Source organism: Arvicanthis niloticus, chromosome 18 (assembly GCF_011762505.2).
Source record: "Arvicanthis niloticus isolate mArvNil1 chromosome 18, mArvNil1.pat.X, whole genome shotgun sequence".
NCBI classification, from domain to species: Eukaryota; Metazoa; Chordata; class Mammalia; order Rodentia; family Muridae; genus Arvicanthis; species Arvicanthis niloticus.
In genome coordinates, this window is record NC_047675.1 from 29304158 (window position 1) to 29330796 (window position 26639).

The 26639-nt window shown below is 38.4% G+C and overlaps 1 long non-coding RNA gene across 1 annotated transcript in view; it reads left to right on the forward strand.

Moving 5' to 3' along the window:
• LOC143434892 (uncharacterized) overlaps nucleotides 1–26639 on the forward strand; it is a 228529-nt gene that overhangs the window by 31848 nt on the left and 170042 nt on the right. The window lies entirely within an intron of this gene.

A 26639-nucleotide genomic window follows, 5' to 3' on the forward strand; every position in this document is an offset into this window, starting at 1 on the left:
TGTGTGTGTGTGTGTGTGCGCGCGCGTGTGTGTGTGTGTGTGTATACACATGCACATGTTCCTGTTCATTCATGTATGTAAAAGCATGAGTGTGCATGCCAATACATCATTTCAGATATCTAAGGACACCCTCAGTGTTAGCATTCTGTATAAACTCCACCCCATAGTTACCTGGCAACAGCCAAGTATGCTCCTCTTCAGAGTTACCTGATAACATCCAGGCATGCCTGACCCACTATAAAAGGGGCTGCTTGTCCCCTCCTCTCTCTCTCTTGCTCTCTTTTAATCTCCTGCTTTCTTGCCTCTTGCTTCTCCCTTTTCCTCATCCCTTCCTGCTTCCCTTCTCCCCTCTCCACATGGGCATGACCAGCCTCTACTTCTCTACTTTCTCTCTTTCTCTCTGCCTTTCTCTGTCTCTAGTACCCTCTTAACTCCCCTTCCCATGTCCTGAATAAACTCTATTTTATACTATACCACCCTGTGGCTGTTTCCTTGTGGGGAAGGGATGCCTCGACATGGGCCCACTAAGACATCCCCTTCCCTCACACCTTACTACACACACCCAGAGAACATATCTCATATCTCTTTATCTCTTTATAAACACATGATTCTTGCATTTTCCCTTGAGCCTTCTACCTTCTTCAAAATCATCTCTCTGTGCCAGTTTGCTGTTTTTCCAAATAAGAGCATCTAAGGGTTCTCTTGTCTCCATTTTCTCAGTAGAAGCATTAGAATGGTGAATGTTTTTGCTGAGCTGTTCTGAGGCTTTTCCATGGGTTCAGAGAATTCCATCTCAGATCTTCCCACTTATGTGGCAAGTATTTGCATGCATCAAGCCATCTCCCTAACCTCAGCCTCACTATATGACAGCTCTTTCCCAGTCCTTTCATTTAAAGTTCACCTTCTTTCCCCAACAAATACAATCAGCACTACCATACCAATATAAACAACAATAGCTGAGGGTTGTAATTAGTCTATGTCAGTCATTCTAACACTTTCAGATAGCTCATTTAATTTTCAAAAATAATTCTATCAGATAAAAATACACTGTTATTAGTTCTGTTTTACAGGCTTGAGTAGTCCATGAAAGGTACAGAGAAACACAGTGATTAGTCGGAAGCCACATATCCCAGCCTACCCCAAGTCCTAAGACTTCCTGTGAGAATTGTATTGTCTGGCCCATCCTGTGTTTATCCAGGCACTCCTGCTCTGCTGTGTTCCCAGTGAGCTGTGGCACCCAGCATGAGGGCTCTGCCGTAGGAAGGAAGAAGGAACACTGGTAGGTTATGAGACATAAATCTCAGCCTTATAACCCAGGAGCCTCCACTCTAAAACCATAACTCCACATCCATCAGTCTGAGGCCTGTGAGTGTTATTAGTGAAAGCACTGGGGATAATTTCTTCCAGGAAGGAACTCTTTGCTCTGTGATTCATTAAAGACACCCCCCTCTCAGGCTGCCTCTTGCTGAGGTGCCAGAGGCTCATTTTCACAGCGGTGAGGGAACATTTCTTTGTCCTCCAACAACAGGGGTTCCAATGAAGACTTTTGATTTCCATTTTCCCCAGTCTAAGAGGAAGGCCCAGAAGCAAAATTTTCATTAAATATTTATTGCCTTCTCCCACCCTTCTCCCAGTATGTTAGGCCCCAACAAACCTCCTTAATCACAGGGCAATCAAACCCTTAAGAACTGGAAATGCTGCCTGAGAAGGGAGGGAATACTAGACTTACAGGGCTGAAAGTCAGAGGAGATCTCTTCTGGAGTGGCAAAGAATGACACAATGGCCAAGTTGCCATGGATGTAACATGAATACAGCATAAACTGAGAATAGAGGAAGCCCATTCTGCAGTAGCTGCAGATCGCCAGCACGTGTCAGTATGCATGCTATATTGAGGCCCTCGCAAACCAAGCTCTTCAAGTCAGCTAAAATAGATTGTTTTTTCCCTCTGCCTCTGATAGACCACTTATTTCAAGGAGCTTTTTGGGTTCTTCCAACAGTCCTATCTTACTGTGAATAGTTAAGAGCGTTTCGACCAATTAGACTGTGGAAATTCAATGACCTATCAGTACCTGCAACATTATGAGGATGACAGAAATGTGTGGTACCCACATGGACTGGGCATATCAAAATTGATCCCTAGTAGCCTCTTTTTTCTTCTTTCAAACAATCACACAAAACTGCCTCCACCCTTCCATGATTTGGAATCCCTCACAGTGTTTATATATGAAGGGATGTGGTAAGCAAATCAGAGTAATGTTAATCTTTGTTTTCAGCTAGACTGGATTCAGAATCACTTAGGACATGTAAATGATGCTGGGCACTTCTATGGAGATATTTCTAGGAAAAATTAACTATGAAGAAAGACCTCACTCTGAATATAGGAACTATCATCCCCTAAATTGGAGGTCCAGAAAGATTCAAAAGGCAAAGGAGCAAGCCAATGGGGGACCCAGAGTGACTGCTTCTCTGCTTTCTTTCTTGTAGTGATGAGAAATGCTCTGCTAAGCCCTTTGAAGCCACTATGCACTAAGTTCTCTGAAACTGGGATCCAGCCAGAATAAGTCACTCCTCTTTATATCATTCCTGTCATAAATTTTGTCACAATAACACAAAATTAATACATTGAGGGCCATGAAAGATACAGATTTTGTGTGATTGGCTGTAGGCTGGGATCCATATCCCCACAGCTGAGGAAGTAGCAAGCAGTCTAAGAAATACACCTTTCTTTTATTGAAGGGGAGGAGTTTGAGCCAGGGTTTCTCTGTATAGCCCTTGGTTGTCCTGTAGACCAGGCTAGCCTTGAACTCAGAAATCTGCCTGGCTCTGCCTCCCAAGTGCTGGGATTAAAAGTCTGCACCACCACTGCCTGGCTAAATACACCTCTCTTAATTAAAACTCTTACTATTTCCCATGTCTCTTCTAGATATACAGATCCTGGTCTTGTCCTTCTGTGGCATTTCGGGAAATTGCTGATCCTCACTGTTTTGATCAATTCCCATTGACAGTTACTGAAGACACTTCCCTGAAGTTTTGGGAAGTAAAATTTGAGATTGATCCCTTGATGTGTATGGGATAGTGGAGTTCAGTTTACTTTTCAGCTGAGGAGTCAACAAAAACATCATAACTAACAATGGTAGGTGTTTGGAGAGATGACACAGCAGTTGGGAGTAATGGTTGCTCTTTCAGAAATCTGCGATTTGATTCTAAGACCTCACATAGCATCTTACAACCATTTTTAACTCCAGTTCCAAGATATGTGACACCTCAGGCTTCCATTGGAACCAAATACATATGCGGTACACAGACATGTGAACAAAACACCCATAAACATGAGGGTTTCCTTGAAGCTGTCAGTCAACACCTGCTTGTGAATGTACTCAAACCTTTAAGGTACCTTCACAAATTTTAAAGTTCATCACCCACACCCATGATCTGGCCTCTTATCAAAATTCCTGGAAAGAATAGCTAGAATTAGCTGCTTATATTCATGAAAGCCATATCCATATCACTGATTACATAGGGATAGAGGAGAACCAGAAGAATAAAGGGGTCCAAGTATTATTTATTCCCTTGCAACCCAGAACCACTAGCTTACAGATAAACTGAGAATCAGTTTCCCCAGGAGGACATTCCTAAGTAGAGCTATTTTCATATTAAATAAATAAAATTTGCATATTCAAATTATTACCTGCAACTCCTCTCGTTGTGTGCACATGCTTTTAATCAATTTCAACATAAGTAGGCAAATAATGGAAGGCCAATAGTCATAGCATTTATGGTAAAGGGCCCAAATTTGCAATCCTGCATTTTAAAATCAGAAGGAGAAAAAGAGGACTTCAACCCAGGGAAGCAAAGGATATCCTAAAAGAGCCTCTATAGAATCTGTAAACAAAGCAGGAAAGCTATATTTGCATAGCTCACTACAGGACAAGTCTACCTGTGGATATTAGGCAGTGGGGATCTTGGTGGACAACTGAGATTCCAAATGTTGTACTATTGTCTTAATAACATGAGTTTCTAAATCAGGTCATTGTGTTTTATTGAATCTTGGTTCAAAAAGTTTTGAAGACTGCAACTAGTATTCACAAAGCAATATCTCAAGGTTGTATAACAGTTAACTGCTTAGAAGTTTGTTTAGAAATGGAAGACAACCCTCTCTGTCATAAAAATCGAATAGGAAAATGTCAGAGATGGTGACGGGGTCCACATCAAACTACTAGACTTAGATAGCAGTGCCCAAACAATTATCTCTCTGTGCATCTTTTATGGTCTTGATGTGATACTTTCAAACACATAAATCTTTTTTTTTTCTTTTTTTTAAACTGAGATGCTTGTATTCTGTGAGTTCCCCCAGGTTTTCTAATTCTAAACTGCTGTCAGTTTGTATAGATGTAGACTACCCTATGTTAGAAAATGTGCACAAACTGAAATTTGAGTAGGAAGAAGAGTAGAAAGGTATGGGAGAGAGATAGTTAAAGTACATTGTATACTTATACTAGCAATATCCTCCAAAATACAGCCTTATTTACAACAAGGATATACCAGCAAAAAGAAAGATAAATGCTGTCAAGTTTTAGATCCATAAAAGCTCATCCAGTGAGTCATTCTTAATTATATAACTAATGAGGCTTTGTAGTTCTCATTGGACTTAAAGTCTTCATATAAAGTCATGGTACCCAAGTTCTGGTTACCTAAGTCATAGAAGTTGTTCTAAAAAGCTATGCTGAGACCTGGGGCTCCCCAGAAGCTCTCTATTCATCTCCAAGCCAATTGCCTAAAAATGCCTTTTCAGAAGACATATGGGGTTTCCCTTAAACAATTTTAACTCTAAAATACACTCACAAAAGCAATTATTCTGATTGAACTCTAAATAATTGGAACGATGCCTCCTTTCCTTTATTTGTATGGTTGTTGGCCCCAATGTATGTATGTGTACAGTGGTACTCACAGAGGTATGCTTGGTACCCATAGAGGCAAAAGTGGATTTCAGATCTCCTGGAGATGGAGATGCAGATGCTTGTGAGCTACTATGTGGGTGCTGGGAACCTAACCTGCCTCTGCAAGAGCAGCAAGAGCCCTTAACCAATGAGTCAACATTCCATTCCTCTTGCTTTAAATGTCAGGTGTGTATATGTCTGCAAATACATGTGGATGTGTAGCTGTGTATATGTGCCCATACATATGAGCAGAGGTTTATATCAAATGCCTTCCTCTATCACTTATCCGTCTTTCCATCTTGTTGGTTGTTGGGTTTTTTTTGTTTGTTTGGTTTTGTTTGGTTTGGTTTTTTGTTTGCTTTATTTTGTTGTTTCTATTGCTGTTGTTGTTGGTGGTGGTGGTGGTGGTGGTGATGGTGGTGGTAGTGGTTTTTTGTCGTTGTTGTTTGCTTGTTTGGTTGGTTGGTTGGTTGGTTTGTCTGTTTTGTTTTGTTTGGCAGACTTTTTCACTTGGTTTGAAACTACGCTGATCAGGCTGACCCACTAGCAAGTGCCAGGAAATCCTGTAGTCTTTCCTTTCCTAGCTTTAGGATTTGCCCATGTGATATTGAGCCTAGATTTTTCACAATGGTGCTGGAGATCTGAACTCAGGTCCTCAAGATTGCACAGCAAATAATTTTGCCTTTATCAGCTGTGACACCTCACATCAGCACCCAACCCCTATTTTGAGCAACACTTAAAAGATGTGATTTTCAATGTTTTATGTATATACTATCTTTTCTAACTTTAGAGCATTTTCAACAATGGCAATAATGCATTGTATATAATAGAGAAATAGCTTTATTTTCTATATAATTATCAATCTTCCTAAGAGAATGAAGAATTGTCCTGCAATGAGACTTTGTGCCCTACATCCTTCACTCTCTGGGCCTAAGTATCTCCAGATGTAAAACAAGGACTATGAAATTTGGTATATCTTAACTTTATTTTCTTTAGATATTTTAGATGACTTGTGATTCCAATATTTGTGACCTACTCAAACTTAAGTGACCAATCATCTCAATGAACTGAGAAGTCCTGATAAAGAATTACCCAGTAATTTCAGACGTGGCTGGTCCAGGGACCAAAGTTGATGTTAGATTTAAGTATCTCTTAATTACACATTCTAAAGGTGCTAAGGTTGCATTCTAAGTCCTGTATGCTGATCCTGTAGGATGGCCAGATGAGTACCAGAGACACCAGGCTTCCATGTCATTGCTTTGAATTGAGTTATGTGGCCAGTCTGGTCTAATCACCGAGTCTTCAAAAATGCAAAGCATCAATTGCTTTAGACCAACCAGTGCCTCCCTACTAGGAGATCTTAACTCCATTGGTATCAATAGACTAAGTGCAGAGAAGGATTTTACCAAAGAAACTTGATTATCAAGAAAATTGAACTTAGCAATACCATACAGATTTTTCCATAGACACTCCCCAAAATCTGATGGCAGTCTTATATTTTAAAACAAAATAAATAAATATATAAATGTCAAAAAAAAAAAAAAAGCTTACATAAGGAATCAAAAGATAAAAAGATTTCATGAAGTACGTTGATGATCCCAGTTACTGGCATAACTATCTCTTTTAGGAAATATTCTTAAATAATGCCTACTGGGCAAGAGCTCTCTGGATGTAAAAGATAAATGCTGATGCTCCATTTGAGAAAGACAAGAGAGGACTTCCTCCTACAATTCCATCTAACCCCACTGCCCTCTTATCCAGATGGTCATCTAATTTAAGGGAACTCCTTCACGTTACTCAGATAAATAGCCACAGCCCCATTTGAAGAAAGAAAATTCAATAATATAAAGTTCAAAAGTGTTAAACCTAATATCTTTGACCCAGAAAAACAACTTCTGAGAATCTAGTCTAAGGAAATAAAAAGAATTACAAATAGCTTTATATGCAAATATGTTAATTGTCTCATTGTATAACGAATACAAAAGTGTGAATGATCATCAGTAGCCAATGGTTGCATAAATTGAGTAGCACGTTTTCTGAGTTGTCAGATGATAACAAAATGATCTGTTAGGAAAATTGGCATAACACTGGAAATATTAGTGTTATCATGTTAAAAGAAACAAACATGATGCTGAATAAACAAGGTATGCAAAAATTCCTTATATAAAGAGCTGTGTGGGGCTGTTAGCTCATGAGTGGTCAGGCATGGTTCCTGTTGGGCTGTTGTGGTTGCCATGTGTCTGCCACCCAGTTGGCTGGAACCACAGCTCTGGGGAGCAGAAACGCTGGAATTTGACGGAGTTTACTCTGTGAGGCACCAGGCAGACACTGCGGGGCTCCGCCCAGGTGTGGAGAGATCTCAGTCTGAGGTCCCACGGGGGCAGGGCTTTTGAGTGGTAGTCTCCAGGCTAACACAGCTGACCCAGGAGGCCGATGGTCTATGTCCTTGAGCTCCCAGATGCTGTTGGGAGCTACAGAAGAACAGATACTGGGGGCATGCGAGCTGGACCGGCCAGCAGCTGAGAGGAACGAAGGAGATTGAAGCCCTGGTAGCACCCCTCGGGTAGAGACTCTTGGTTACTGCACTTGCTTGGCTGGATCAAGGCTCGCTCAGCTAGCTTGCTTAGATTGGCAGCCTCCGTGGCAGGAATGTAGAGAAGTCCTCAGGGAGAGATTAGATGGTGGCAGTGGCTCATTAGTCAAAAGCCTTCTCTGTGGTTCCCTACAGTGAGGCCCCAAAGACACTAGAAAGTCCATGGTTTTGAAGCTTTATTGTCATTGAGGAAAGTAGATGACTCTGGCTGTACTCCCCCTGAAACTCAGGGCACACCTGGGTTAAATAGGGAGGGAAGAGGGTCTAAGAAGAAATACTTAATTGGCTATGCCCTCTGGCCTTCAGGTATCTCATTAATATGGAAACTCTTGAGGCTGAAGCCTGTAGTCACGCCCTCTACTTGTGGAAGGGCTGGTAGGAGCATTGCCCTAAGTGACTGAAAGGCACTGATCAATGGAGGTCTTTGGCCATGTGTCAGGAGTCTGGGATCTGGGAGTGAGGCTGAACACCTACCATCATCCCATTAGGGTCCAGGGTTCGAGGCCTGTACTCAACCAGGAACCAAGCTAACCTTTTCATGGTCCCACAGAGCTGTGGACTATACTGGTATGTGCAAATATATGAAAGTATTTATTAAAAGGAATGGAATTAAACTGGCCTTGAGTTCAAGTAGAGAATTCATGCTTCTTTTTCATCTCTAGCATTCACATTCTCTTGAGTACAACATACTTCCTAATAAAAACAGCTCTTGAAATGAACAAATCAATGAAAAATGAATGTGTAAATTAAAGTACAAGTCAAGTTTTATGAATTCTGGAGGTGGTAAGGGAAGAGTGGTCATGTAAATGAAGTTCTTGAAAGCAGTAATGATATTTGAGCATAGACTAAATTAAATGGTAGTCTTGCCTTAGTGCTGAATGTTACTGTTATATTTGAGAGAGAATGAGTGAAGGCATGATATACTGTAATCTCAGAACAGTATCTACATATGAAATAGAGGAATCAAATATCTCTTGCAATACTAGTTAATGACCGGATGGATACACATATTATAGAGTTTGGTGAAATTAGGAAATGTGGTGATTTGTTCTCAGATGGAAGGCCAGTAAAGGAGGCTCTTGGCTTTCCTGGAGAAGATGCAGATATTGGTAGCTGTTGTTTTAGTTAAAAAAAAAAAAATACTACAAGATGCGTTAAAATATTTAGCACAATATTTTGTCAAGCAAGGTAGCTAACACCCACCAATAGCTCACTATGCATCCTTTTCTCTATCCAACTTGTAACTTAGCAAATGATAGAACTGTAGAATGATCTTGATAGATACAGGAAGGTTTATTTTATCACAGACAAGTCCTCCACAGTTGGCTACTACTAACTTTCTATGAATAAGTGGTCCCTTAGAATCTGCTGCATTTACTGTTGATTGTCATGTGTTCATCTTTCTTCTCACAGTATCACCACAGGGTTTATTTAGAAAAGTATATCAGACTATGCCATTGTCACGAAAGACTTCACACCCCTGGTGGTATCCAGGTAGGTATTCATGACATGGCTCTAGTAACCTGTGTGGCCACATGCTGGCCTGTGCTACATCTCTCTCATCATTCTCTTCCAAGTCATCCTCATAACTCTCTGTTGTCGTTTATGTGTCCTACTATGGTCAAGTATGTGTGTATATCAACCTCTCTAATCCAAAATACCCTGGGATTTGCTCAAACACTAGTCTCAATGTTGCTTTTAAAAGTATCTTTTAGATGAGATTAACACTTAAACCAATAGATCCATGATGTACTAGGCCTCATGTAGTCAGTGAAAGAATTTAAGGGAACTAAAATAAAATAGCAAGTAAATGAACAAAAACCCTGAAAAATAAAAATGTAAGTTCTCTAAAGAAAAAGAAAGTCTATCCTAGACTGCATCTAAACTTGACCTGCTCTGATCTGACTCTCCCATCTGCCAACATCCCTGCTGATTTTTAGACATGTCTACTCCTTAATTGCATGATTAATCCCTTGAAGTAATTACCTCCTTTACACACCCCATTGGTTCTGTGTCTCTAGAGAATCCTACTTAATATAAGCCCACAGTGAAAGAAAATTTTTTCACTTTATAACTTACTTCTGACTCTACCTCTGACCTTCTCAAATCTATACACCACACTCTGTCAAAATGCCTCCACTCACCACATACAGAAATTGTGCATATATTTGCATTGACACTGAAAAATATCTACTTCTATTCTAAAAGGGATGTTTTTACTCCTCCTGTAAGTATTCCTCAAATGTTTGCCCTCAATAAAATACCTTGGATGAGCTCTGATATATTTTCGGGGGAACAAATCCTGAGAAATTCTAATCTATTCTACTTCCTTTACTTGATGGATAGAGAAACCCAGGTCCACAAACACAAAAGTGTGTTGTGACCATATCAACTGGTTTTGCAATTATATCTAATTATTTCTTTTGTGTTGCAAATTATTTTTAAAGACACACAGTGCCTCAGATAATTAGTAGTTGTCAATCCTAAATGCTAAGCAATGTGGAAAATATAATTATCCAAACATATCCAGAACACACTCTTATCTTCATTCTCTCTCATGGTGAGAAGAAGATATTAGAGTGTGGTCATTAAGGTAAAAAAGAAAAGAAGACTGATCAGGATTTATTATTTCCTGAACTAAATCCTTGGAATATATATGAGCTTAGAAATCTGTATGACTGTCCCTTTGTGTTTGATAAATGAATATACAAGTCTATTGCCCACTTGTCTGTGATATGTATTCATTCATTAAGATAAGAATTCAAACAGTAATTACAAGTTACCTGCTCAGCCAGAGGCTCTGGGCTAGGTACACTGAAGAACCATAACTTCATGAATTAGACTGCTACTAACTTTAGTTTCTTCCATCTATTCTCTTGAAATTGAAAGTGAGTCCCAATTAGGTTTCTAGGTATAAAAGAGATGTGATATTTAAAAAGCTTTGGAAATAAGGCTTTCAAAGATTAAAAGGGGTTGCTCCATGGAGCACTAGAGGCAAACCCATGCAGTGTTCACACATAGACCAAAATAGGAGAATTAGAAGTCCAAAGGTCAGAAAAAAACAAAAACAACAACAACAACAACAACAACAACAAAAAAAAAAAAAAACGAGTGCACAGGGTTTGATTTGGCTTTGTTTTGTGACTGGGATGGTGGGTAAATTCTTGACTTTATGTACTTATTAGCACATTCATTTATCTGATTTATAATCTAACAATTGCATATTGAATGCTTCCTTAGTGCCATCCACTGAGTTAGAGCTTAAGGTTAAAGCAAATCCCAATTTTCTTAGTCCCTGCTACTGGCAGATTCCAGTGCAGTTGGTGCTATGAAATACACACACACACACACATACACATACACACACACACATATATATATATGTTGCGTGTACAATTACAGACTGAGGAAGGTTTTGCAAAGCTAAGAAGCAAATCTTGTGAGGACAGATGGCAAAGGGGGGCTTGACTTGCTGCCCTTTCTAGGAGGAACATAATGTAAAATGAGGAGCTAGTAATTAAAGGACAGACACTGAGGAAGATGATCCATGGTATCTGAAAGAGAGAAGCAGACAAACAATAGCCACTGCCTGCTTCACTTATTTTAGAGATTTGTTTTGCCTTAGGTCTGTCTACTTGCTTCAGTGCTAATAATACCGAATGCTAATCCACATAATCGTGGCTGCATTTGATGACTGCAAAGTAGCAGATGTATACATAATTTCTAGAGCTAACCATCACTCATGGCTCAGGCTAGACTGGCCCAAATTGGAGCTTCGGCAGTAGCATTGTTTATCAAAACTCCACAGAAGCTTCAGTTGTCAGTTGAGTCCCAGGCCACCGTTCACCACCAAGATACTAAGTGGCAAATTCACCCAGGTATTGAGCACTATGGCACTGTTCATAGTAAGGGCAACAAGCTTAGAAAGTATAGGGGTTGACAATATCTTAGTCTTTTTCAAACTTTCCTACTGGTTCCAAGTTTACATCTTATGTCTCTATGTCACCCTCACCTAGGGTACTTGATCATTATTCTGAGTTAAATATCTAGAACTTGACTATTGATAAATGAACATCATGATAGTAGTATCCACCTCCCTGACATCAGTAGGAAAAACTGATTTGTTTCCTCATGTTTTCCACAATTTCTTGGAGCAATTCTCATGGGATTTCTGCCTTTAATTTCTTGATATTTCTGTCTCTCTTCTTTCTCTCTCGTGCCTTTTCCTCTCTTTATTACAGCAACATTAGCCATTCTTAGTTGTCCATGAACTTTTTTTATTTAGTTAGCTTATTTACTTATTTAGTTTATTATTAGTTTTTTTATTATCTATATCTCTACATATATGATCTAGAAATGCTAGAAAAACAAAGATTTCATAGAGATCTTGGGGATTATCAAAACTTGAACCTCTGAAATAGATTTTAAAAAGCCATGGAAGACTATATGGGGAAGAGCTAAAGTATACAGGACATGATCCCTTTATAGCTAGAAGATTTTAATTATTGTTATTTATTAATCTTTAGTTAGGGCCTCAGTCTTTTCATCTGTCAACTGGGAATAATGAAACTTACCTTGAGGAGCAGGTGAGTATTTCAAAAGTCAAATTATATCAAACACTACAACATATCTAGCAGTGAGCAGGTCAGAAACAAGTGGGTATACAAATTAGATAACAAGAAGAAGCAGCCATTACTAAATTTAGTCAGGATAACATTAATCTAAGATAAGTCTTCTCTAAACTCGTAGCATGAGCTACATATGAAGTGACCCTGCGGCACACACTCTGCACTCCTGGTTACTTATCCCTCATCCTCCTACTCACCCTGTGAACACTAGGGAGCTAGGCTGTCTTATATTAAACCAACTAAGCACAGAGCCTGACATACTAAAGTCATTTGAGGGAAAGCAACCCCAATTAAGAAAATGCATGTAAAAGATCAGTCTGTAGGTAATCCTGTAGTACGTTTTCTTAATTAGTGGTTGATGGGGAGGCCCAGTCCATTGTGGGTTGTGCCGTCCCTGGGAAAGTGGTCCTGGGCTCTACAGAAAGCAAGCTGAGCAAGCCATGGTGAACAGGCCATTAAGCAGAACCCCTCCAGGGTTTCTGCATCAGCACCTGCTTCCAAGTCCCTGCCCTGTTTCAGTTTCTATCTTGATTTCCTTAGATAATGAACAGCAGTGTGGAAGTGTAAGGCAAATAAATCCTTTTTTCCACAACTTGCTTTTGGTCATGGTGTTTCAACATAACAATAGTGACCTTACCTAAAACACTGACCCATCAAAAACGTTCAGTAAATATTTGGCAAAAAAAAAAATTAGCTTGTCTTATTTACAACATGATGAGAACATTACCTCTTTAATGAATAGAAAAAGACTGAACATGAAGCCCACTTGAAAGTCTTCTAAGCTTCAGATCAAGGATGACTAGAGTCCCCTAGTTTCTCAAAATTTCAGGGACTCAGGGCAAAAAGTAAAGATGTCTGTGACACCTTTATGTGTCTCCCTCCAGCATCTGCTTGGTTTAGAAAATCTATTATGTTTCTAAACCTAATCTGATAGAAGAAGGATGAAAGTTGTATTCTTTCTGAATCCATCTATTGCATCAGAATTTCTTTCAGAAATTAATTTTGGTCTATTAGATTAATGTGTTTATTATATACTCTCACAAGCATTCATTCAGTATTTATTGAGAATCTGCAGTATAATGCTTATGTCACTATACCTTGTAAATATAAACACCACTACAGCATAGTCCCCTGGTCTCAAAAAGATAGCAATTCTCTGAGGGAAAAAAAATCAATTTTAGTATAAAATAGACAGTGTGTAAAGAGATATATTCCCAAGGTGAAGTGATTGCCCCAGGAAGAGAACTAAAGATGTTCAGTTTAATGCCTGGGGTGATATGGATTATGAATTATATGAGTCTTCCTAGGTAAAATGCCACATTTAGTCAGTCTTAGGAGTGAATAGTCTTGAGTTTACAAAAGAAGGAGAAAGGGAAGGGGAAGTAGAAAAAGGAGAAGTAGAAGAAGGAAGAGAAGGAGGAGGAGGAAAAAGAACTAGAGAAGGAAGAAAAGGAGGAGAAGGAAGAGAAGGAAGAGAAGGAAGAGAAGGAATAGAAAGAGAGAAAGAAAGAAAGAAAGAAAGAAAGAAAGAAAGAAAGAAAGAAAGAAAGAAAGAAAGAAAGAAATGGTATAAAAACAGAAAGGAAATACCTGCATTTACCATTGCTAAGAAGAAGTGATGACTTCTCTAAGATCTGTAAGTGCCATTCTCTGTGTCTACACAATATCAGGAAGATGATGGAGAAGCAGAATTAAGAGTGTCACTTGGTGTGTGGCATATCCAGAAAAACCCAACCACTTCTATACCTGAGTAGCTAGCTTTCCAAAAGCTATTGCTCCCGAGGCTTTCAGGAGCCCTTTGCAAGAGGACGCACAGTTGGTACCCTGGTATCTATATCCAGCTTTCTGCACTGTAACAGTTTCCAGAAGAGATTTCTGGTCTATGTCTACTGTCTGATTTGGGTGTCTCCTTCAACAGAGGAGATTTTTCCAGCTCCTTATCACAGTTCCCACTCTTGCTATGGTAACACTGTTAGAGTCTCCAGTGGAGTAGGTGTTGTCTTTAGATTACTTATCTCTGCCATTTTCTCACTGTTGCTATGGTTGGCAGTAGGACTTTCTCAGCACCAGGGGAACTCCATGGACAGACATTGGCCTCCAGTGAACCAAGATCTAAGAATTGTGTTTCAATTTTTATGATGCTGATGCCGAGCACAAATCAGTGATGAATTATAGAAGACTAGATGGCTATAAAGTTCAAGGCTACAGTGTAGATTTTGGATAAACTTGGGTTCATGCCCTATTTATGCCACTTCCTGGCTTGGAGGGGTTATAAAATAGTTAACTTCTTTTATTCCTTAGTTTTGTAAATGAAGACTGTGGACTGTAACCAGCCTTGAAGCTTATTTGTGGATTGAACGGAATGAGCTCCTAAATTACTAACATCATGAAACTAAAGCAACATGTATTAAATTATCAATGTGTGACAACATATAAGCCAGACAGAACAGATTATGATTTTTTAAATGTCAGAGAAAGACAGACAGACAGAGAGAGAGAGAGAGAGAGAGAGAGAGAGAGAGAGAGAGAGAGAGAGAGACTTTGAGAGTTAGAGCTTCCCAAATTTGAACTAGCTATTGGGTCTTCTCTCATCTTAGCTGCCTCCTGTGATAAATGAGAAAAGATTAAATAGAATGTCTATGATTATTAATGGAATGTTTAAGCAAACATAAGAGTCAGAACAGAACTTATGTTTTCTTTTAAAAGTCTGATCCTTATATGTATCAACCTTGATCTGAATAACAGCCATAGGATAGTTTGGGACAAAACCAAAGATTTAGTGAGTCCCTTATGTACCTTGAGAAACTTATGATTATGTGTAAATTCTTATTGTTACAAGTTTAGAAATCTTTGCCTTAGCAACTTTCAACTTAATCGGGCAGAGTGCTTTCATGCGGTTTTCACACATTTGAATGCTCGTTAAAGAGCACTACCAAGTATCCCCAAGAAGCCTTTCAGGAAAGGCGACTGCTTAATTATTTCCATAGTGAGTTTTGTGCAACTTATTCATTGAATAAATAAAAGAACAATTGAATGAGGGCATACTTCCAATTATTCTCTCATTGTTACTATATTTATAGAGGGAGAGAAGGAGAAAGAGAAAGACAGACAGACTTGCACAGAGTTGGGGAGGGAGCAGAAAGGTGCATCAGGATTTCAAAGACAAAAGGATTTTAAAATGCATTCTTTAAAATGCTTGGAATCTTTGTATAATATTCCAACAAAGGATGCCTATTGTAAAAGATGGAGAACTCAGACCCTTCCATTAAATATATTTCATCTCTAGGCAACATAAACTACAAGGGGGCTTTTTTTTTCCTGCTATTAAAGCTGAATTGTATAGAGCCCAATAATATAAAACAGTTTAATTGGGGTAGTAGCATAGTGGGCTTGGCCTAATGCTACTTGTTTTCTAATGTTAATTTGGCTCCCCCAGTCCTTTGAACAAAGAGAGTCTGCATGTCTGCTTGCAAGATATTAGGGACCTTGTCCTCAGTTGGTTCTGACTGGTAAACAAAGATGCCAGTGGCAAGGCCGGGCAGACAAAGATGGGACATTTAGGATTCCCTGTCTTGGGACCAGGAAGAGTAGATCCACCGTCCTGGGAAAGGCAGAGGAGTGGAGAGATATCATGGTCACCAGGTGAAGGAGCTAGGAGAGTGCAGCCCAGCTGGTCAACATTCTGGGTCCAGAGCAGCCAAAATAGAATACAGAATTTAGTAATTTGTAACTTGGAATTATTGGCAGGAAGTAGGTTCTTTCAGTAGTGGAGGTCAGGCCCAGCTGTTGTGCTGATTAAGGCATATCAAAATATAAAGGCTGTGTGTGCATCTTTCCTTCAGGTATGTATTCCATTAAGGCAGGTAGCAAAACTGGACACCATTGCTACCATATTAGGTTTCTTGTTCAGAGTCCATAGATGAGTGTATTTAACAGTGTGTGTGAGTGTATGTATGTTTATGTACAGAGAAGCAAATGGATCTGGGCTTGTCTGGCATGGGAAATTCTTTCATGCAAACCATGTTTATGTAATACTATGAAGTAAACCCAATTATAACTCCATTATTTCAACAGCAGAAGCTATTTTTTTTTTAACCTTACAAAGAATACAATCTCCTTTCCCAGGCTTGTGGGATCTTACATGAACTTTAGAAGGTAGAAGAGTGAGACACCAGCTCTTGGACAGTCTCTGGTCATGGAAAGACACTGTTCAGTGACTGGAATAAGTAAGGCCTGCGAGTTAGCCAGCACCAGGTCCATAAAAAGAGCTACTGCATAAACTCCCTGCAAATGCCCTTTCTGCTTTGGATGTCAATCACTTCCCATCTGCTCTAGGAGGTGAGAACCTAGTATATTCAGATGCGACACAGAAAAAAAAAAACTGTCAATTTTTTCTGACCTTTCTTAATGTCAGTAACTGAATTAGGAATCCATTTTCAGTGATGGATCACCTGTGCCTCGCATTCCTCTTTGAAAGGTGCCAACACAATAATGCCATTGTAAAACATACCTTGGCCATCTTGAAAAATATATTTTCCCATCACCCCTTAACATCCCATTTCTTAATTTTTTTGCCTCCCACCTTTTTATACATGAGTGATATCTCTCATTATTCCAGGATCCTACCAAGGCATCTGTCAGTATGAAGGACAGCAGGTTCAAGTTGGTTCATTCAAAAATCTCTCAAGCCTTCCTCTCTGTTATTGACATCTTGCATTGTACGCATATTGTCGACTTCTCTTTGAACTAGGTATGACCATGCAACATAATTACAAATAATTAATTGTAGATTAAATATTAGTTTCTTCTTCTGTTTGAGCGTATTGGCATGAATTAGTAGCCATTTAAATTATCCCTATAGGAGTTGGATCTTATGTTGTCATTTGGGGCTTTTCAGAATCACTCCTCTTGCCTTTTTTCCTCCTTAGCCTCTCAAGAGGTAATTCAGCCAGGCTCCTAAAGGCCAGAACTTCCATCTGACAGCTATAGTCATCAGCCTGGGTGACCTGACTTCAGCTACTGAGGGACTGGCTTAGTCAGCACTTCTCTTGCTTATTTACAAATGAGAGATCCAGATGTTGAAAAAAATTCACAAATCTGGAAACCCGATGAGCTGAAAACATTAAAAAAAAAAAAAAAAAAAAAAAAAAAAAAAAAAAGAATGTGTAGACTTATAATAGATAATTCAATCCCCACAAGAATAGTCCCTCCAAAGAAGAGAGGGTCATTTAATGCCAAAGTTCATTAAGGTCATTTGAGAACACAGGAATTTTAAAAGCAGCCTTTGAAGGGGCTGGGAAGATGGCTGCACTGGTAAAGTATTTGTTGTATAAACAAGAAGATCTGAGTCTAATCCCCAGTATTGACAAGATATTGGATATCTTCCTCTATTAGCCCCTATTTTCATTTTTAGACAGAGTCCCTTACAGGACATGACACTAATTAACTGGCTATCTGGAAAGCCCCAAGGATTCCTCCTGTCTTGGCCCTCCACTATTAGACTCACAGACTTATGACTTCACACCTGGCCTTTTACATGGATGGTAGTAATCCAAAATTTTGTTCTCAAATTTGCACAGCAATCACTACCCACTGATATGTATTTCTAGCCACGGAAAAGATGAACTTTTATATCTGCTATTTAATAATTAGTGATGACAAAGTCCAACAGTTTAATGATGAAATGATTTCTATATTCATCTGGAAGATTTCAACTCAGACACACAATGGGTTACTTTGTTGTCATTTTAACCATAATGCTTTTGATTGAACTAGTCATCCATGGTAAGCTTGGTGGACAAGAGCATAAGAAGCTAACATTTATTTCTTTTCACATGTGGAAAGAAAGATGATTCCATCTGGAGGGTAGGCACAGGGCTCAAATGTAGTTCCAGAGTCTACTCCCAGAAATGCTTTCTTGGTTCCTGGCCAGGATCCTCCAGCAACCATAGAAGGATGATGGATGCTAAAATGTTCCTTCAGGACCATATCATAATACTTCCCATTGTTCACATGAATGAACTAACACCCAAAGAGAAGACACCACTCAAATGATGATTCTTTAGTCATTTTTTCCATTATTTTCTTAGTTTTTAGCTAATGAGGTCACCACTATTCATCATCCAATGAAAATATCTCATTTCTAAAGTAGAAGATGAGTCATTTCAAGCTGTAATCTTTGGGTGGAAAAATGCAGAATGATGGAAGAATATAAGTTCCTGTGCCAAAAATGATACCTGCATTCTCCATCCACCTCCAATGCAAGGCCTTTTTACTGATGGAAATACATCCAGCTCATATGAAGAACCTATAAAAACCACAATTGAGCCTTATCCTGACTCTAAGGCAATAGATATCAACTAGACTTTCAAATATTGTCCAATATTAAAGAGAAATATCATAGTAATGATACATATTCTACAGTAAGATGACTAGGACCTAAATATTTCTTCCTGGTGGCACAACCTTGACATATTATCTAATCTTCCTAAACCTCAGTTTTCAAATGTGAATAGTGGATGTTGTATGAAAGCGAATGAGTGTATACTTCTAGCTGCTTTTAAAATTAATTTATAGCTTATAAAATTGATACTAATTTTCAGGAAGGTCTTTTTTGACCATCCCCATTTGGAATGATTTCAAAGAACAGAAAGGGAAGGAATCTAGCTCCCACTGTTTAAACTTCCTGGCCACAGGCTCCTGGATGGGAAGAGGTGTGTCTGAAATCTGGTTTCTGTCCTTGCATCCTGTTGCTCTTGGAAAAAAATCAGCTCTTAATTTTGGCCTCCTATGAGGAAGTGTGGAGAAAACACATAGGGTGGGAAAACCCCAAGTATGTGTAATTACTGGTTTCTAAGGCAATGCATGTACACATTCCATCTTCAGCCTCAAATGTTTATCCTAGATTGTCCATGGCATGAATGAGTTCTCTTCTGAAGATTCTGGTTCATTGGGAATCTTCTTCTTTTTTTTTTTTTCTGCCCAACATATGCAAGTGATTTTACAATTTCTTTATGACACATGAGAACTTTACAAGATATCTATATCCCGAGCTGTGAAAATTTACAGGTAAGGTACTCAAGGTAGAAAGACTTGTATTATCTTAAAATCAGTGGCTATGAGATGGAACAATGGCTCAAATGCTTGTGCAAACTTCATGGCCTGAGACTGATTCTTGAAATGCACATAGTGAATGGAGAAATTATAGGCCTAAAAGTTGTCCTCTCACCTACAAATATACCACACACACACACACACACACACATACACACACACACACACACTTCATATGCACGGATAGATAATAATAGATAAATAGATGATAGATAGACAGACAGACAGTCAGACAGATGATAAATGCAATTTGAATATTAAAAAAAAAATCCTCTATGGTTGAGGCAGCACAGCCTCTGGGAATTCTACCTAGACCACATACCTACATGAATTCTGAGTGAGGTAGAAAAAGAACAATCTGTAGATTTGCACTTAACGTTGATACAGTTATGATTGAGGTGGCAGCCTGGGAAATTAGCAAAGTTCTCTGCCTATTATCGGCCAGAGGAGGGAGTCAATAAGATCATGGAGGTGATATGTTTGAGATTTATCCTGGAGTCTGGAGACAATCTATGAAGAGTTGTAATGGGAATTAGTCTGATTATTCAGTCTAGAGTGATTAGTGGTTTACAGTGGGTGAGAATAGCCCAGAGAGACATGACATTAACCCAGATGAAATTGAAGATTTGGTCAGTGAGTCTGGAGGACACAGAGAGACCTGGATAGGAACAGAGGAAGAAAGATGGTGTCAGCTGGTGAGTTCCTTAAGGGACCATCTCATTAGACTTTCCCCAGACTCTCTTTTGTGCCATGAATTAAAACCTTGGCCTAATCTTTGATTCTCCTGGCAACTTCCTAGTCCATTTCTATCCCTACAATTCCACTACCACAAAGTTAGTAATTTACCACTGGGTGTCTATTCATCTGTGGAAGCATAAAGTCAAAATAGCCAAGATCCCACAGTGGTTTAAAAGTACACGATAGGCAGGTCTTTTTTAAAAATGAGGGATCTTATGCAAAGGGTCCTCATTGATTATAAGGAAACTTAAGGAAGAATGAGAAAACAAGACTTGGTGAATAGATTTTGAATTGTGGGTCAAGTGGAACTGTGTTATTAGACAAAAAAAAATTAAAAATAGGTTGAGTGGATTCAGAAACCCTGGTAATTCTCATATCTGAGAATAGTAGGTGTTTCATCTACTTCCTACCACGTTCCTGTTGTGGAGCACATGACTATGACACTCCAAATGAGGCTTATGACAACTAATCATGTAATATAGAGAGGGTTCTCCATGTTATCTAGATGGTCCAGCATGAGGGTTTAGCCAATAAGCTCCCTTTCCTGGACATTCCTTCCTATAAACGGTATTTAATATCTGGTCCACCGTGAATAAGTTGTATACACCTATTTTCCATTATGAATAAACAGTTTAGACAAGCAAGGACTGTCTCTCTTATCAAGATCTGCCATGGAGGGAGGCTTTTGTCATACAGAGCCACATCACCTCCTATGTCTCCCACAGAAGGTTCCTCTGTACTCAGAGCAGAGACATTCACCCCTGAGTTAAACCAGATCACCCCTCCACACCCTACCCGTCCCCTGGCTCATCCCCAGCCTACAGTCCCCCTCCATTCCTAACTCATTGTGCTTGTCAGCAGTATCTGATGCAAGGCAGTATGGGAACCCCAACCTCAGTCTCAGCAAGCGCCATTTCTCAACAAGGCTGGGGACACTGTCTCAGGCTGCAATCTGCTACCCCTAGCAGTCATTGGTGTTCCACAAGCTCAGCAACCCAATGAATGTAGACTAATGTGTCCCTATTTTATCTGCCCAACCAGAGTTCATACACCCCAGATACAAGGCAGAACTCCAATCCCTATTGGGCTTCCATTATGATCAACTTTTCCAAGGAAGATTTCAAACAAGACATTAAGAGAACTTAATTTGGGGTGGTAGTGGGGTACACATAAAGTCCCAGCAATCAGAAGGTAGAGGCAAGAACATCTGAGTTTGAGACCAGTCCAGTCTACAGAGTGGGGACTACAGAGAGAAGCCCTGACTCAAAAATCCAAAATAAATAAATGAATTAAACAAAAAATAATAACTAGAGAACCTAATTTGTACATATAGTATCACCATGACCTTGAAAACGTTGCTTACGTTTTCACAGATCCAGGTTGGACATATACAAATATATATATATATATATATATATATATATATATATATATATATATATATAACCTTTTTTCCTAATCCTTGAGGTTGCATTGTGTTTAAGTGGGTTCTATAGCACCACTTGCTAGTATGACTAGATCCTGTGAGAGAATTAGGGCAACCAGTATCTACTAATGTTAATCTGATCCTTTTGCTTTAGCAGAGTTGGGGCTTTAACTAACTTCTTCTCACAGTCCTGAAATCTAGAAATCTAAGATAAGAGTATTGGAAGGTCTTATTTCATCCAAAACTTCTGTATTCCATTTGCAGTTAAGAACTTTCATACTGTGTCTTCAAATGTTCATTTCCTCTATGTGTATATATTACACACACCACTCTGTGTGTACAGATGTCCAGTCACATGAATGTGTGATAACACATACAGTGACATTATTTTAACATAATTGTCTCTTAAAAGGCCCTATCTCCAAACACAGCCACATGTAAGTTAGTGAGGAGTAGGTATTGCACTCTGTAATTTTGAAATGAATAAAGTTTACCCCATAGGTGGTACTATTTCATTATTTACACTTTACAAAGTTACAATATGATGGCAATGTGTATATTTTGTCAGTCTCCTATCTGTAACTACCTTATAGAATTTGTGATGCTCTAAGTAAGGATGTTTGTAAAATGCATACTATGTGGTCATTATAATATGTCATTGAAGTCAGAATCAAGGAAATGCCAGTGAGGGAAATTTCCATCTTTTTTTTCCCTTGAATTACACCCTTTCCCTTCTTCCCATTAAGCATGGGGCTAAATGATTTCATCAACGGAACTTGCTGTGGCAGAATAAAATTAATCTCCTCCCAGTACAAAAAGATAGCAAATGAATTCTCAAAAACCACAATTCACACCATCCTTTCTTGTTTGCCGTAGATGATTGCTTGAGTTCTCTGAGATGCTTATACTTCCTTCATGTAATGAAAATTAAACACCTAAATGATGTAGCTTGTTTTTTGAAAGAAAAAGTCAGAATAGGATGATCTATCTTTTCTCATTGTAATGATCCTGAGCAACTGAATCCAAGGCACCAAGGCTGAGTGAGTATACATCGGGACTGGAGAAGAGAAAGGACGCTGCGTTCACTAATACTTGCACTGAGAAACTGTACTTTCACCCACTCCTCTACCCTTTCCCCTGGATGTCCATTTTGGGTTATGAAGAAAATATCAAATGGATTCTGTAATCTGGAATCAGCATTACTTTCCTAAGAAGTGCAGCTTCACAGTGCAAAAAAATGATGGAGCAACTTCTAAAATGATTCCTATCACAGGCTATAAACTCCTGAGCAAGTATATCTATTGTGAACAGTGGTGACCATACAGTCTGAGATTTTCTGTATATTTATTTATCTATTTGTTTATTTATTCATTCATACGAACATACAATAAATATATATATACATATATGTATACATATACATACATAGACATATGTCTGCTGATGGGGAGTGAAAGTTCCTAATTGTAAAGAATTGGGATGATCTAGAAGAAAGAAAACAAGTAATAATGGTTTTCATTTAAATCTTCCCAGAAATCCTCTGAGGTCTGCCTTTCCTTATGTGTATGACAAGTGACAATATTATGCTCTCTTCTTTATGATTGACCAGGAAGATAGAGATGGATGATTGAGCACATGGCCTCTGCCCATTCTCAAACTTACATTAGCCTTTGGAGGTCACATGTTTTCAGAGCCTGGCTTTTTTCTAACTTCCCAGCTGTAGTCTCTTTTCTTCAGGAGAAGAAATGCCTCTTCTTCTTCATTCTTACTTCATCTAATTTGTTTGCATCCCTTACATTTATAGTGGATTTGATTGTTTGTTTGTTTGTTTGTTTTTTGAACACAGATATGACCCTAGCATGGCCCAAAGTAGAAAACATCTTTCTGAGTCAATGGTTTATTCAGGCTTTCATCCTATAGCTCAATGTTTGTCTGAGATCATTTGAAAACAGGTATTCTGTCCTCTGCAGATGTGAGCTATTTAAGAGGATGGTTAGATCTACACATTTGGTGAAGCATCCTAGTTGCTATACAGAATCCATCTAGAAACAAAATTGACAGAGGGGCTTTTAGAACAAAGAGATGAGTAAAGGGTATGATTGAATGGTTGAATCTAGCCTTCTCTGATGTTGTATGAAGCTCTATAACTTCCTGGTAATGGGAGGAAATAAATCCTAGTTTTGATCAAAAGTTGACGGTACTGGATTATAGTCATTTGCAGTTGAAATACACAAGACTTTAGAAATAACTATAACTTACAGACACTGATTTGTGTAATATTATCCACAAATGGACTTTAGCATGAGATAGTAAGAGTGAGTCTTTATACTGTGTGGGTGTCGAAGATTGAACACGGGTGTCAGGATTGATAACTGCTTTTACACACTCACTAGCCCTGGTATATTCAATAGGGTAGGTGATTCAGGAAGTATAGGTGGTGGAGAGAACAAACCAATCTTAGAACAAAGGAAGATAATAAAGAACAAATTGTGCCCTGGATTACTGATTATTATATCACAGTTTACAAATAAAAGAAGTAAGGGATCATTCCTTAAGAATAATTCTAGACATGGAAGATTGTCTTCTATATTATCATTATAAGGAGTAAGAAAGTTTGGGTCTTTTTCCATTAAATCCTCTAAACCATGGGTTAAAGAATGTTTTCTTGAGCAGTTAATCCTCTAGCTATTTACTTAATAAACTACGGAGGCTGGAGAAAACACTGGAGCCAATATTTGTAAGAACTTACAGTTGGAGACCATTTGCATGGGAAGTGTGGTCATTATCAGTGTTAGATAGTGACTATGGGCTCCATCTTCGTAGTCATGAAGAATTATGAGTAGAATAGATAAGGAGGGAGAAGTATAGATATAATGAAATAGGAATCAAAGTGTGACTGCAGTGCTAATATATAAAATTGATTGGTGGCAACAGTTGATAATCCTCTTGTAAGAGTCCAAAAATAGGTCACTGAATAAACCTGAAAAACAAAAGTGAACTTGGACCCAAACATTTTCCCCTCAAAAATCAGGATTATTATCTATACCAATTCAGAAGAACTTTTTTTTTCTCTATAGCCCAATGAAAATCTCAAACTGGGCTGGCAATTTCAGTGCAGAATATACCATGATTTAATATAATCTTATTGCATAGATTGAATGCTTTCTTAAGGTAATGATAACCAAACATTTCTGTATTTACAGGAGCCACCTCAATATCTATTATACACTCTTGAAAGAATGTTTAAAAATGAAATAATTAAAGAGTATATAAAATCATTCTGCCATGCTATGATGCACCTTTAGATCATGTGAAATGCTCCTGTCTACCTATCTGAAAGAATACGAGAAAGGTTCTTTATGCAGCTGACCCTCAAGTATAAGTCTTGTACCATGAACAGTCTCATACAATGTACCTTATAGTAAGAATAGAATAATGTAGGTTTATCCTCATGTTTTAGCATGTGTATGAAAGACCTAAGGGGTGTGGGTGTGGATTTAAGCCATGTCTCAGGCATTTTCCTCAATCACTCTCCACCTTGTATGTTGAGTCAGGGTCTCTCTGAACTCTGAACAATTTACCTAGTCTCATTACCTAGATTGTTCGAAGAAATCTCTTATTTTTCTTCCCAAGTAGTAGGATTATAGGCAGGCTGGCTTGCCTACCCAGCATCATATGGGTACTGAGATCTGGATTCTGGCCATCATGCCAGTGGCAAAGACTTACCCACTGAGCCATCTTATTACCCCATGAGGCAGGTTTTAAATAGATGATCAGTATTCTAGATTATGGAACAATTTTGATGTGGTGATAACAAGAGAAATACAAGTACAAAAGGTTTTCACACATTTCTACCTTGGTATTAGCACAGCCTATAGAGTGCTATTGTAATAACTCTTTACGCTCACCTCTTATACTCACCCTTTTGAAGGCTACCTCCTGAAAATAGCATAAAGCTAGTTTAATAGCATATCCACTCCAGCAATCTCTGCCTTTTTTGTTGATATTATTACTTCATTTATATTTAATATAATTATTTATAGAAGATAATTTTTATCATATTTTCTGTTTTGTGCTCTGTCTTGTGACACAGTTTGGGTACAGTGTACCGTTATCTCAAGGTGGCATCAAACTTCTTCCTTTCTGAGCCTCGCAAGGGAAGGGATTCCAAATGTGTGTCATTGTATCTGCCTTCATATTTTTTATATTGTTCTTAATTTCTCTATTGATTTTAAACCATGTTCCTTTGTTTCTCTGTGGTTGCTTTAAAAGCAATATACATCATTTATACTCCCAAGTTTATAAATAATTAATATTTTATTACTTTATATAAAATACAAGAAATTTATGACAATAAAATTTATCACCTCAGAGTCTGTGCTACTGTTGCTCAATGTTTTTGCATACCTATTACACATCTTCAAAATGCTATAACCCCTTGTTTATGTAATCAATTATCCTTCGAAACAGTTAAAAGAAGCAATAAAAGTTAAGGTTGTATTTGTTCACATTGTAAATAAATAATATTTACAAAACAAAACAAAACAACAACCAAAACCTCCCTGAAACTCTATTTACGAGCACTTTTGTTCATTCTCAAGAGCTTTCTCTCAGTCAGTGTGAAGCAGGTTAACTTAGCACAAACATTCTCACCTTCTGTTTATTTGAGCCTTCATTTCTGAAGTACACTTTTGTGGATGTAATAATCTATGTTGGCAGTTTCATTCATACCATTTTAAAGATCTGGCCCATTATTCCTTGATTCCTTTTTTAACAATCACTACTGCATAGATCTCCTTCATATACTCAGACTTTCATCTCTGTACATTTGAAGATGTCCCTCCTTTTCTCTAGGGTTTCATCATATAATGTCCCGAGGTGTTGCTCTCTTTGGATATAAGCTTTTTAGAGTCAGTGAACTTCTGCATGTCTAAGTTAATTTGTACTTAATTGGAGAAATTTCTACTATTTTTTCTTCATTTTTTGTCTCATTAATTTTTACTCTTGTTACTTCAATTACACATATGTTAAAACATTTGATACTGTGTCATAGTTCACTAGCACTCTGCTGGGTTTGTTTGTTTATAGCAACTGTTTACTGTGTTAAGATTTACATAATGCAGTGCATTGGGTTGGTGTACATGTTTCAGTAGTTTTTAGTTTATTCACACACTTAAAACTAAAAGCATCCCATTTAAAAATGG